This window comes from Triticum dicoccoides, chromosome 5B (assembly GCF_002162155.2).
Source record: "Triticum dicoccoides isolate Atlit2015 ecotype Zavitan chromosome 5B, WEW_v2.0, whole genome shotgun sequence".
Lineage (NCBI taxonomy): Eukaryota > Viridiplantae > Streptophyta > Magnoliopsida > Poales > Poaceae > Triticum > Triticum dicoccoides.
Genome location: NC_041389.1, coordinates 622,268,050 through 622,283,510, shown reverse-complemented (window position 1 = coordinate 622,283,510; position 15,461 = coordinate 622,268,050).

The window sequence follows — 15,461 nt, the reverse complement described above, 5'->3', positions numbered from 1 at the left end:
CTAATAGAAAAAAATAAGAACGACAGACTAGGGAAACAGACACCCTGTTTGCATTTCTCTATGATGGTAAGGACTTTTTTTTTGCGGGGGAAAAAAATTCCATTACTCAAGGAGGCATCTCAGCCATAACCAAGTTTACAAGAAAGTCTGGCCCTCCTGCGAACCATACTGCGGTACGGGGGATATTACGGCCATACGCAGCCAATACATGACTAGTGTTGTTCTGCCAACGGCTACATTGCGCAAATACAACCTCTCTAGACTCAAGGGCTGCTAGACTACTAATCTCTTCAACGAGAGACCGGTGCTGCGATCTATCTGTCGTGGGTGCCTTGAGAATCGCCACAGCCTCCGCACTATCCATCTCAACAATGATAGGCATCGTCGTCCTGTGTAAGGCAAGGTCTAGGCCTTCTCTACACGCCGAGAGCTCCGCCTCCAGCGCACTCTCACATGTGCGGATTTCTCTGCATGCGCTATGATGGCAAGGACTTCATCGAAGACATAGATAATTTTGATGTAACTTTTCATTGAAATTCTTCTAGGCGCACTATATAAAAACTTTGGAATATATCTTACTTCTGGTAGATATAATACAACATGTATGCACTAATTCAAAGATATATTTTTTGGTGAACTTTCCATACGGCGCACTGGAGAGCGGAAGCACTATACATGTTGTTACTTAGCAAACAGAATGAAGTGAACCCCAGTAGTATGAGTGATGTGATTAGAAAGATCTTCGACAACCATGTAGACTAAAACTGTTTGATTAGCCAGTGAGGCTAATTACATCCAAACCTCTCAGTAGCAGCCGTAGAGCAATGCATTGATACCCTCGCACCTCAGTTTTTATCTAGGTTTTTTATTATTCTTTTCACTGTTTTTCCTTCTTTTGCTGTTCAAATACAAGTTGACTATTTTAAATACATGTTGTACATTTTTGTATACACTCAAAATTTGCTTTTCATACAGGTTTTTTGAATAAAGGATGGGCAATTTTTCCAAATACATGTTTGAACATTTTCTTTTCCTTGTTGAACATTTCCAAATACGGGTTAAACTTTTTTTATGGTACACAATATTTCTCTAAAATAACCGGAACTCATTTTCACTTAATAAAAAAACACTTAAGAAGTTCCTGTCGTATTTTTGAAACACGTGCACATTTTTATAAATAAGTCATGGGCATATTTTTTGAAATGGATGAACATTTTCTCTAAATGTCACGATCATTTTTTTAGTGGTACAGAGCATTTTTCCAAATTACACGGATATGTTTTTTACATTGCATAAACATGATTTTAAATGTCACAATGGGCCCCGATAATTAGCTCGCATGATTTTAAAATTGTTCTTGTATCATTTAAAAAAATGCTCATGCATTTAGAATAATGTTCACACATTTCACAAAAAATGTTCATGATGTTTCAATAAATATTTAACGTGGGTTTAAAAGTTTTTCGGACCACTAAAAAAATATACATGTCATTTAGATTAATTTTCACACACTTTTTTGTGGCATTTCATAAAATGCTCAATCATGTGTTTAAAAAGTGTCCATGTCATTTCGAACAATATTGACACATTTGATAAAGTGTTCATGAATGTTTTTGAAAAATGTTCAACATGTGTTTAAAAAAAGTTTGTGCCATTCATCAAATTCTCAATCAAGGAACTCATACACAACCTTAGAATGATCTGATATAAATTTAATCCAAAATTTACCTATTTTAACTTGTAACTTTATGCTTGAATTGTAATATATTCTAAAAATTATTGTTGCAGTGAAATAATTATTGAGTTATTGTTGCATCGTGATATTTATCTTTGTTTATTTTCAATATTTGGACTATATAAAAGGATGAGGGCGGAAATTGGATGATCACGGTCGGAAGATCGCCCCGTGGTTGGTTGTCCGTGGACAAGTCCGGACGTGTCCACAGACATTTGCAGATGGAAATTTGGTGAGGCGTGATTGAAGATGTCAGGAGAGTAACTCTAGCAAAGTCGTCATATGGGATATAAAGGTCGCGGTTGTTGTGCACAAACACAGGGGCACATAGGCGGCCTCCCATGTTTTTTATTTTTTGTTGCATCAACTTATAAATCCACACACTCAATTTCTGAGAGTAAACACTAATTTGACTACAAAGTGGTTACATAGGGGTAGAAAAGTCGTATGGCGACATTTTGTTTACTAAACTGGTGACCTTTTATGTCTTAGGAGAAGCACTAGTTGCTCCCGAGAACATGTAATGTTGTGCAGGACACATTCATACGTAACGATTTCACTTGCTCTCTACATGCAATTGTATGATGGTCCGGTAACCTTGTCTCTGTCCCATTTCTACCCGTCATCGTCGAGGTCGGGGACGCCTTTTTCAAGAGGAGGCGGGCCTAATAGGACATGATTCGTCCCGGTGATGTGACCATATTCATGTCGAATGTGCGCCATTTGATGCGCTCCCTCTCCTCCATCAAGTCCTCATGTTTCTCTTCGTATTGGAACCAGATGCTTGCAACGCCCTCCCGACATCGATATGCTTGAAGATTTCGCTAGGGCGGGCAACCGAGATGTGAGCATCATAGCACTCATCCCATTCCTCCTTAACAAAGAGGCGACAAGGCAGCACGTGGCCTCCGGTATGAGTTGCTTGGGTGAGTCCTCACCTGCTCATACAGGATCTATACGTAGCCATGATGGATATCCCAAATAATGGCTTGTGTTCTGGGATTGCAATCTGGTCACTCATCCTGCTCTGCGGCCTCCTCACTCGCGTCATGGCAATGCCCCACTTTTGTTCCTTGGCAATGAGGACAACCTTCTTCGACGCTTTTCCTCCTCGCTCAAGATCCGCTCGGCCTCTAAGAGTGGGGTCTAGCACGGCCATGGGGAAAGCCACATGGTGACAAGAAGGAAGAAAGTGGCTAGACAGAATGATGTTGGAAGTGGAGGTAGTGAGCTATTCGGCAATGAAGACTACCTTTTTGTAGTAAGGGTGCGAATGGCGGGTATCAAGAAAATACAGTAGGCGCCAGGAAAATATGGTGGGGGTAGCCATGGACAATTGGCACGCGATAGTTGCCATTAATTCTCGTTTCATAGTCATCTGTCAATAGCGGGCATAGGAGATGGGCCACACAAAAGGCTGAGGAGGAAGATGAAGCTTCCTTCCTGCGTGAGCTGTTAATGGATGACGCGCCAATTAAATCAGCGCCATCAGTGTTCTAATATGGAGGCTCGTAGACTCGATACGAAGCGTTCTTCATAAACTATGACAACCATGCTAGAGTGTCTGTTGTCAAATGTTATTATATCGATCGATCAGACCGATATGATGAGTGTGATAGAGTTGCTCTTAACTAGTCGAAGAAACGGGTCTCTACCGAGTGAGGCGTCGCAGCGGTCGGGCTCCATGGAGCCCGTTTTACCCAAATAAATCAGAATATACTTAAAAGTTTCAAAAAATATATTTTTTTATACAAATATATATGACTGTTCTGTTGGGGAACGTTGCATAAAATATAAATTTTCCTACGTTCACCAAGATCAATCTATGAGTTCATCTAGCAACGAGAGAGGGGAGTGCATCTACATACCCTTGTAGATCGCGAGCGGAAGCGTTCAAGAGAACGGGGTTGAGGGAGTCGTACTCGTCGTGATCCAAATCACCGGAGATCCTAGCACCGAACGGACGGCACCTCCGCGTTCAACACACGTACGGTCAGCATGACGTCTCCTCCTTCTTGATCCAGCAAGGGGGGAAGGAGAGGTTGATGAAGATTCAGCAGCACGACAGCGTGGTGGTGAATGCAGCAGGGTTCCGACAGGGCTTTGCCAAGCGACTACGGGAGGAGGAGGTGTAGCAAGGGGGGAGGGAGGCGCCAGATGTCAGGGTGCGGCTGCCCTCCCACCCCCCCTCTTTATATAGGGACCCCAGGGGGTGCCGGCCCTGGAGATGGGATCTGCCAAGGGGGGCGGCGGCCAGGGGGTGGAGTGGCCCCCAAGGCAAGTGGAGGCGCCCCCTCCCCTAGGGTTCCCAACCCTAGGCGCAGAGGGGGGCCCAGGGGGGGCGCACCAGCCCAGCAGGGGCTGGTTCCCCTCCCACTTCAGCTCATGGGGCCCTCCGGGATGGGTGGCCCCACCCGGTGGACCCCCGGGACCCTTTGGGTGGTCCCGGTACAATACCAGTGACCCCCGAAACTTTCCCGATGGCCGAAACTCGACTTCCCATATATAATTCTTTACCTCCGGACCATTTCGGAACTCCTCATGACATCCGGGGTCTCATCCGAGACTTCGAACAACTTTCGGTTTGCTGCATACTAATATCTTTACAACCCTAGCGTCACCGAACCTTAAGTGTGTAGACCCTACGGGTTCGGGAGACACGCAGACATGACCGAGACTGCTCTCCGGTCAATAACCAACAGCGGGATCTGGATACCCATGTTGGCTCCCACATTCTCCTCGATGATCTCATCGGATGAACCACGATGTCGAGGATTCAAGCAACCCCGCATACAATTTCCTTTGTCAATCGGTACGTTACTTGCCCGAGATTCGATCGTCGGTATCCCAATACCTCGTTCAATCTTGTTACCGGCAAGTCACTTTACTCGTACAGTAATGCATGATCCCGTGACCAGACACTTGATCACTTTGAGCTCATTATGATGATGCATTACCGAGTGGGCCCAGAGATACCTCTCCGTCATACGGAGTGACAAATCCCAGTCTCGATCCGTGTCAACCCAACAGACACTTTCGGAGATACCTGTAGTGCACCTTTATAGTCACCCAGTTACGTTCTGACGTTTGGTACACCCAAAGCACTCCTACGGTATCCGGGAGTTACACGATCTCATGGTCTAAGGAAGAGATACTTGACATTGGAAAAGCTCTAGCAAAACGAACTACACGATCTTGTGCTATGCTTAGGATTGGGTCTTGTCCATCACATCATTTTCCTAGTCAGGAAACCATGACTATCTATTGATCAACGAGCTAGTCAACTAGAGGCTCACTAGGGACATATTGTGGTCTATGTATTCACACGTGTATTACGATTTCCGGATAATACAATCATAGCATGAACAAAAGACAATTATCATGAACAAGGAAATATAATAATAATCCTTTTATTATTGCCTCTAGGGCATATTTCTAACAGTCTCCCACTTGCACTAGAGTCAATAATCTAGTTACATTGTGATGAATCGAGCACCCATAGAGTTCTGGTGTTGATCATGTTTTGCTCGCGGAAGAGGTTTAGTCAACGGATCTGCGACATTCAGATCTATATGTACTTTGCAAATATCTATGTCTCCATCTTGAACATTTTCATGGATAGAGTTGAAACGACGCTTGATGTGCCTGGTCTTCTTGTGAAACCTGGGCTCTTTGGCAAGAGCAATAGCTCCAGTGTTGTCACAGAAGAGAGTGATCGGCCCCGACGCATTGGGTATGACTCCTAGGTCGGTGATGAACTCCGTCATCCATATTGCTTCATGTGCTGCCTCCGAGGCTGCCATGTACTCCGCTTCACATGTAGATCCCGCCACGACGCTCTGCTTGCAACTGCACCAGCTTACTGCTCCACGATTCAACATATACACGTATCCGGTTTGTGACTTAGAGTCATCCAGATTTGTGTCGAAGCTAGCGTCGACGTAACCCTTTACGACGAGCTCTTCGTCATCTCCAAAAATGAGAAACATATCCTTAGTCCTCTTCAGGTACTTCAGGATATTCTTGACCGCTGTCCAGTGTTCCTTGCCGGGATTATTTTGGTACTTTCCTACCAAACTTACGGCAAGGCTTACATCAGGTCTGGTACACAGCATGACATACATAATAGACCCTATGGCTGAGGCATAGGGGATGACACTCATCTCTTCTTTATCTTCTGCCGTGGTCGGGCATTGAGCCGAGCTCAATCTCACACCTTGCAATACAGGCAAGAACCCTTTCTTGGGCTGATCCATTTTGAACTTCTTCAATATCTTATCCAGGTATGTGCTTTGTGAAAGACCTATGAGGCGTCTCGATCTATCCCTATAGATCTTGATGCCTAATATGTAAGCAGCTTCTCCAAGGTCCTTCATTGAAAAACACTTATTCAAGTAGGCCTTAATGTTGTCCAAAAGTTTTATATTATTTCCCATCAAAAGTATGTCATCTACATATAATATGAGAAATTCTACAGAGCTCCCACTCACTTTCTTGTAAACGCAGGCTTCTCCATAATTCTGCATAAAGCCAAACGCTTTGATCATCTCATCAAAGCGAATGTTCCAAATCCGAGATGCTTGCACTAGCCCATAAATGGATCGCTGGAGCTTGCATACCTTGTTAGCATTCTTAGGATCGACAAAACCCTCCGGCTGCATCATATATAGTTCTTCCTTAAGATGGCTGTTAAGGAATGCCGCTTTGACGTCCATCTGCCATATCTCATAATCATAGTATGCGGCAATTGCTAACATGATTCGGACGGACTTCAGCTTCGCTACGGGAGAGAAAGTCTCATCGTAGTCAACCCCTTGAACTTGCCGATAACCCTTAGCGACAAGTCGAGCTTTATAGATGGTAACATTACCATCCGCGTCCGTCTTCTTCTTAAAGATCCATTTGTTTTCTATCGCTCGCCGATCATCGGGCAAGTCTGTCAAAGTCCATACTTTGTTTTCATACATGGATTCTATCTCAGATTGCATGGCTTCAAGCCATTTGTTGGAATCTGGGCCCGCTATTTCTTCTTCATAGTTCGAAGGTTCACCGTTGTCTAACAACATGATTTCCAGCACAGGGTTGCCATACCACTCTGGTGTGGAACATGTCCTTGTGGACCTACAAAGTTCAGTAGCAACTTGATCCGAAGTACTTTGATCATCATCATTAATTTCCTCTCTAGTCGTTGTAGGCACCACATGAACATTTTCCTGAGCTGCAGTACTTTCCGTTTCAAGAGGTAGTACTTCATCGAGTTCTACTTTCCTCCCACTTACTCCTTTCGAGAGAAACTCTTTTTCCAGAAAGGATCCATTCTTGGCAACAAAGATCTTGCCTTCGGATCTAAGGTAGAAGGTATACCCAATGGTTTCCTTGGGGTATCCTATGAAGACGCATTTTTCCAACTTGGGTTTGAGCTTTTCAGGTTGAAGTTTCTTGACATAAGTATCGCATCCCCAAACATTTAGAAATGATAGCTTAGGTTTCTTCCCAAACCATAATTCATACGATGTCGTCTCAACGGATTTAGACGGAGCCCTATTTAAAGTGAATGTAGCTGTCTCTAGAGCGTATCCCCAAAATGATAGCGGTAAATCGGTAAGAGACATCATAGATCGCACCATATCCAATAGAGTGCGATTACGATGTTCGGACACACCGTTACGCTGAGGTGTTCCAGGCGGCATGAGTTGTGAAACGATTCCACATTTCCTTAAGTGCGTACCAAATTCTTGACTTAAATATTCTCCTCCACGATCTGATCGTAAGAACTTTATCTTTCGGTCACGTTGATTCTCTACCTCATTCTGAAATTCCTTGAACTTTTCAAAGGTCTCAGACTTGTGTTTCATCAAGTAGACATACCCATATCTACTTAAGTCATCAGTGAGAGTGAGAACATAACGATATCCTCCGCGAGCCTCAATGCTCATTGGACCGCACACATCAATATGTATGATTTCCAATAAATTGGTTGCTCGCTCCATTGTTCCGGAGAACGGAGTCTTGGTCATTTTGCCCATGAGGCATGGTTCGCATGTGTCAAATGATTCATAATCGAGAGACTCTAAAAGTCCATCTGCATGGAGCTTCTTCATGCGCTTGACACCAATGTGACCAAGGCGGCAGTGCCACAAGTATGTGGGACTATCGTTATCAACTTTACATCTTTTGGTATTCACACTATGAATAAATGTAACATTACGTTCGAGATTCATTAAGAATAAACCATTGACCATCGGGGCATGACCATAAAACATATCTCTCATATAAATAGAACAACCATTATTCTCGGATTTAAATGAGTAGCCATCTCGTATTAAACGAGATCCAGATACAATGTTCATGCTCAAACTTGGCACTAAATAACAATTATTGAGGTTTAAAACTAATCCCGTGGGTAAATGTAGAGGTAGCGTGCCGACGGCGATCACATCGACCTTGGAACCATTCCCGACGCGCATCGTCACCTCGTCCTTCGCCAGTCTCCGCTTATTCCGTAGCTCCTGTTGTGAGTTACAAATATGAGCAATGGCACCGGTATCAAATACCCAGGAGTTACTACGAGTACTGGTAAGGTACACATCAATTACATGTATATCAAATATACCTTTAGTATTGCCGGCCTTCTTGTCCGTTAAGTATTTGGGGCAGTTTCGCTTCCAGTGATCCTTCCCTTTGCAATAAAAACACCCAGTCTCAGGCTTGGGTCCATTCTTTGACTTCTTCCCGGCAACTGGCTTATCGGGTGCGGCAACATCTTTGCCGTCCTTCTTGAAGTTCTTCTTACCCTTGCCCTTCTTAAACTTGGTGGTTTTATTGACCATCAACACTTGATGTTCTTTCTTAATTTCTACCTCTGCCGACTTCAGCATTGAAAATACTTCAGGAATAGTTTTCACCATCCCCTGCATATTGTAGTTCATCACAAAGCTATTGTAGCTCGGTGGGAGCGACTGAAGTATTCTGTCAATGACCGCCTCGTCCGGGAGGTTAATGTCTAGCTGGGACAGGCGGTTGTGCAACCCAGACATTTTGAGTATGTGCTCACTGACAGAACTATTTTCCTCCATCTTACAACTATAGAACTTGTCGGAGACCTCATATCTCTCGACCCGGGCATGAGCTTGGAAAATCATTTTCAGCTCCTCGAACATCTCATATGCTCCGTGTTGCTCAAAACGCTTTTGGAGCCCCGGTTCTAAGCTATAAAGCATGCCGCACTGAACGAGGGAGTAATCATCAGCACGTGACTGCCAAGCGTACATAACGTCTTGGTTCTCTGGGATGGGTGCATCACCTAGCGGTCCTTCTAGGATATATGCTTTCTTGGCAGCTATGAGGATGATCGTAAGGTCCTGGACCCAGTCCGAATAGTTGCTGCCATCATCTTTCAGCTTGGTTTTCTCTAGGAACGCGTTGAAGTTCATGTTGACATGAGCGTTGGCCATTTGATCTACAAGACATTTTAGCAAAGATTTTAGACTAAGTTCATGATAATTAAGTTCATGTAATCAAATTATTTAATGAACTCCCACTCAGATTTGACATCCCTCTAGTCATCTAAGTGTTACATGATCCGAGTCGACTAGGCCGTGTCCGATCATCACGTGAGACAGACTAGTCATCATCGGTGAACACCTCCATGTTGATCGTATCTTCCATATGACTCATGTTCGACCTTTCGGTCTCTGTGTTCCGAGGCCATGTCTGTACATACTAGGCTCGTCAAGTTAACCTAAGTGTTTTGCATGTGTAAAACTGTCTTACACCCGTTGTATGTGAACGTAGGAATCTATCACACCCGATCACCACGTGGTGCTTCGAAACGACGAACTTTAGCAACGGCGCATAGTTAGGGAGAACACTTTCTTAAAATTATTATAAGGGATCATCTTATTTACTACTGTCGTTCTAAGTAAACAAGATGCATAAACATAATAAACATCACATGCAATTATATAGTAGTGACATGATATGGCCAATATCATATAGCTCCTTTGATCTCCATCTTCGGTGCTCCATGATCATCTTCGTCACCGGCATGACACCATGATCTCCATCATCATGATCTCCATCATCGTGTCTCCATGAAGTTGCTCGCCAACTATTACTTCTACTACTATGGCTAACGGTTTAGCAATAAAGTAAAGTAATTACATGGCGTTGAATCATTGACACACAGGTCATACAATAATTAAGACAACTCCTATGGCTCCTGCCGGTTGTCATACTCATCGACATGCAAGTCGTGATTCCTATTACAAGAACATGATCTCATACATCACAATATATCATTCATCATTCATCACAACTTTTGGCCATATCACATCACAAAGCAATTGCTGCAAAAACAAGTTAGACGTCCTCTAATTGTTATTGCATCTTTTACGTGGCTGCAATAGGGTTCTAGCAAGAACGTTTTCTTACCTACGAATAACCACAACGTGATTTGTCAACTTCTATTTACCCTTCATAAGGACCCTTTTCATCGAATCCGCTCCAACTAAAGTGGGAGAGACAGACACCCGCTAGCCACCTTATGCATCTAGTGCATGTCAGTCGGTGGAACCTGTCTCACGTAAGCGTACGTGTAAGGTCGGTCCGGGCCGCTTCATCCCACAATACCGCTGAAGCAAAATAAGACTAGTAGTGGCAAGAAAGTTGACAACATCTACGCCCACAATAGATTTGTGTTCTACTCGTGCAATAGAGAACTACGCATAGACCTAGCTCATGATGCCACTGTTGGGGAACGTTGCATAAAATAAAAAATTTCCTACGTTCACCAAGATCAATCTATGAGTTCATCTAGCAACGAGAGAGGGGAGCGCATCTACATACCCTTGTAGATCGCGAGCGGAAGCGTTCAAGAGAACGGGCTTGAGGGAGTCGTACTCGTCGTGATCCAAATCACCGAAGATCCTAGCGCTGAACAGAAGGCACCTCCGCATTCAACACACGTACGATCAGCGTGACGTCTCCTCCTTCTTGATCTAGAAAGGGGGGAAGGAGAGGTTGATGAAGATCCAGCAGCACGACAGCGTGATGGTGGATGCAGCAGGGTTCCGGCAGGGCTTCGCCAAGCGACTATGGGAGGAAGAGGTGTATCAAGGGGGGAGGGAGGCGCCAGATGTCAGGGTGCGGCTGCCCTCCCACCCCTCCTCTTTATATAGGGACCCCAGGGGGGCGCCGGCCCTGGAGATGGGATCTCCCAAGGGGGGCGGCGGCCAGGGGGTGGAGTGCCCCCCAAGGCAAGTGGAGGCGCCCCCTCCCCTAGGGTTCCTAACCCTAGGCGCAGAGGGGGGGCCAGGGGGGCGCACCAGCCCAGCAGGGGCTGGTTCCCCTCCCACTTCAGCCCATGGGGCTCTCCGGGATGGGTGGTGTCACGCCCAATATGCGACCCTATCCAAAAGCAACTCGAAGGTCCCACCAAGGATAGACCCGCATATTGAAACGCTTTTGAAAGGTGGATATCATTACATCAACATTACATAATAGATGGGGATACATACAAGAGGAATACAATGCCACACGAATACAACATCATCTTACATAAGAGCACCATCCGACTACGGATAAAACACAAACAGAAACTCAAATGACATCCACCCTGCTAGCCCAGGCTGCCGACCTGGAACCTATCCCCTGATCGAAGAAGAAGCAGAAGAACTCCAAAACAAGTAACCATCGCGTTCGCATCATGATCATCGCATAACCTGTACCTGCAACTGTTGTTGTAGTAATCTGTGAGCCGCGAGGACTCAGCAATCCCATTACCATGGGTATCAAGACTAGCAAAGCTTAAAGGGAAAGGATGGAGTAAAGTGGTGAGGTTGCATCAGCGACTAAGCATGATATGGTGGCCAACATACGCAAATAAAGAGCGAGAAGAGAGCAAAGGAACGGTCGTGAATCTAGCAATGATCAAGAAGTGATCCTGAACTCCTACTTACGTCAAACATAACCCAAAAACCGTGTTCACTTCCCGGACTCCGCCGAGAAGAGACCATCACGGCTACACACGCGGTTGATGCGTTTTAATTCGGATCTGGTGTCAAGTTATCTACAACCGGACATTAACAAATTCCCATCTGCCTATAACCGCAGGCACGGCTTTCGAAAGATTATACTCTGCAGGGGTGTCCCAACTTAGCCCATGATAAGATCTCGCGATCAACGAAGGATATACCTTCTCCCAGGAAGACCCGATTAGACTCGGAATCCCGGTTTACAAGACATTTCGACAATGGTAAAACAAGACCAGCAAAGCCGCCTGATGCGCCGACAAATCCCGATAGGAGCTGCACATATCTCGTTCTCAGGGCAACACCGGATGAGACTAGCTACGAGTAAAACCAACCCTCAAGTTGCCCCGAGGTGGCCCCGCAGGCAGCTCAGTTCGGACCAACACTTAGACAAGCACTGGCCCGGGGGGGGTAAAATAAAGATGACCCTTGGGTTAATTACTCCCAAGGGAAATATAGGTGGTGGTGAGGCAAATGGTAAAACCAATGTTGGGCCTTGCTGGAGGAGTTTTATTCAAAGTGAACTGTCAAGGGGGTCCCATAAATCACCCGACCGCGTAAGGAATGCAAAAATCCGGGAACATAACACCGGTATGACGGAAACTAGGGCGGCAAGAGTGGAACAAAACACCAGGCATAAGGCCGAGCCTTCCACGCTTTACCAAGTATATAGATGCATTAATAATCTAAGAGATATTGTGATATCCCAACCAAAATCTTGTCCACCATGGAGCGATCTTCAACTTCACCTGCAACTAGCAACGCTATAAGAGGGCTGAGCAAAAGCGGTAACATAGCCAACCAATGGTTTGCTAGGAAGGGTGTCAAAGGTTAGAGGTTCATGGCAATCTGGGAGGCTTGATGAGCAAAAGATAGGTAGCGCAGCATAGCGATAGAACGAAGCAACTAGCATAGCAATGATAGTAGTGAGATCTAGGGTAGCGGTCATCTTGCCTGAAATCCCGCTAGGAAGAAGAACGAGTCCGTGAAGAAGACGAACGGGAGTAGTCGAACAAATCCTCACAATCGCAACGTTACCGGAACTATCAAGTAGAAGCAATACCGGAAAGAAGCAAACAACATGGTAAACAACCATCACATAAACATGGCACGATGCACACCCAAGTATGATGCATGTCCGGTTTAAAGAGGCATGTCATGGCAAAGTGCAACAAACAATACTACAAATTAAGTGGAGCTCAATATGCAACGAGTTGCATATTGACAAAACACCACATGGACATATTTAGTTTAATCTCGTTTAAGTACACAACAATATTAAATGTTATTAAACATGGCAAGGGGTGAAGCATATGAAAACTACGTAACTAGGCAAGTTTAAATGAGGCCGGAAACAACAAACAACAATTCTGGAAAATCCTCATATGCATATTATGAATTTGGTACTGTTCTGCCCTAAAACATATTTTATTGTTGTTAAACAGGAAAAGAAAGGGGACCATGTTAAACTAGACATTTTTCCACCCCATTTACATATAAAGTTTATTAAAATTGGAGCTATGGTTATTTAGTTACGAAATAAATCATTTTAACATGGCATTTAAGCAAATTTAAACAAACAGCATGTTAAACATTTTAAACATGGATGAAATTGGCAAATCATGAAACTAGATAAAATTCTAAGCATTTTACATGTTTAAATCATTTAAATCCGATGCACGGTTATTTACTTGTGAGCAATTTAAAATAATGGCATCCTCCTGTAATTATGCATGCACTGGATAAAAGACAAATTCGCGGAACTAAGAAAAACCTATACGGGCCGAAACTGGCTGGCCCAACAGGAGCATACAGAGGGCGGGGCTGCTCACCAGGCCTCATGGGCCGGTTGGTGGAGAGGGAGGCCGGCAGGGGCGCGCTAGGCCTTGCGCGAGACACGGCCCAGGCGCGGGTTTGATGCGGTCAACGCGACGACGAGGGAGCTGCGGTCGCTCGTTCGTTCAACAGGGGACACAGCGGCAGCAGCAGGTGAGGCCGGCAATGCTGGAGGAAGGCGACGGCAGCAGGCATCGCAGGCGGTCCGGGACGAGGTGCCGGCGTACAGATCCGGCGGGACCTCAGCGCAGGTGGCCGCAGGTGGGCGCTTCCGTGGCTGATGCAGGGGCGTGGTCGGGCATGGCGGTGCGGGACTTGGCAGGACGATGGAGCCGAGGGCCTTGGGCAACGGCAGCGGACTTGGCAGGGCGATGGAGCTGGCAGGACTGTAGCGCCACGGCGGATCCGGGGCACCGGTGCTCCTGCGAACTGCAGCGACGGGCGGAGCACCTCCTGCTGAAGAAAAGAGAGAGGAATGAGAGAGATCGAGAGGAACGGGGGAGCACCGAGAAGGAGAAGAAGGGAGCGGTGGCGCTCATCTTGGACGAAGCTCGCTGGCGGCACGAAGATGTGGCGGGGTCGAGGGCGAACGGCGCGAGGAAGAAGCTCGGGCGCTGGGGTCAAGGGGATCGAGGAGCTCCTCTCCTGTGCAAGCTGGGCGCCTGGTGGATCGAGGCAGAGGGCTCGAGCATGAGCAGGGGATCGAGCCACCGAGGGGAGGCACTGCTGCGGGCTGGATTGATGGATTTGATCGAGGGGGATTCCAAGGAGGGTGGCTGCTCCTGGTTGGATTGGATCGATGGAAGGATGAGGCTGGTTGGGTGGCTGAGGAAAACAAGGAGGATTTGGAATGAGCGGCGGCGGCGAGTGGGGGGATTGATGGGACAGCCGTCCGAGATTTAGGGTTGGACAAAATATATACATTAGGTGGATTAGGTTATGGGCTACCTCATCCCTACGATCGTAATTGGATGGTCGCGAATAAAATAGTTAGGGAGCCCAATTAACAAAACGTAGATGTTTTGTAGATGTTTGGGGATGATCCGGATCCAACGGACATGACCGTGCGGGTCGGGTTCGGAAGATGGTTTCGGACGCGCGCGAGCGCGATGGGTCTGAGGTTGAGCAGAGGGGTTAGGTGGTCACGGTCAAGAGGGAAGCGAAAACCCAATCGGTCTCGGAACGGTCAACGAACGCAACGGAGGGAAGCGAGGAGCGGCAACTACGAGCGGATGCAAGTTTTGAAAAACATGCAGATGATGCGATGATGAAATACATGACATGAACAACATGCAAAACAAAAGACAAAAACCCTACCACGAAGAAAATAACATATCGCATCTCCGGAAAAGGCAAGAGTTGGAGTTACGAATATTGAAAGTTGTATCCGGGGCATTACAACACTCCACCACTACGAGAGGATCTCGTCCCGAGATCTAGGATGGCACCGGAGGGAAAAGGAAGAGGAAGAGCAGAGGTAAACTAAGTTGCTTCTTTGACAAACGAGTGAAACCATGAACCTTGAGAGGTTGAGCAAAATGAAAGAAAGAAAACAACGAAGATGAACGAGATTGCAAACAATCCGTTAGAAAAGAGGAACAAGGAACATTACGAGAACTTGACGGTTGCAAAGACACGAATCAAGAGTTTAATGGACAAGATAGAATTCGAAACCACTCCGGTTAAAACAAGATGAGAGAGGAAGAATTCGGGCAGCACTCCGGTTGAACATGAAAGGAAAAGAACATGAACTTGAGAAGATGGGAAGATACATGATGAAATCAACAACACACTGCCTCCGGAACTATTGAAAGAATGGCATAATGGGTGAGAAGGATTTCAGACAACACTCAGGTTGG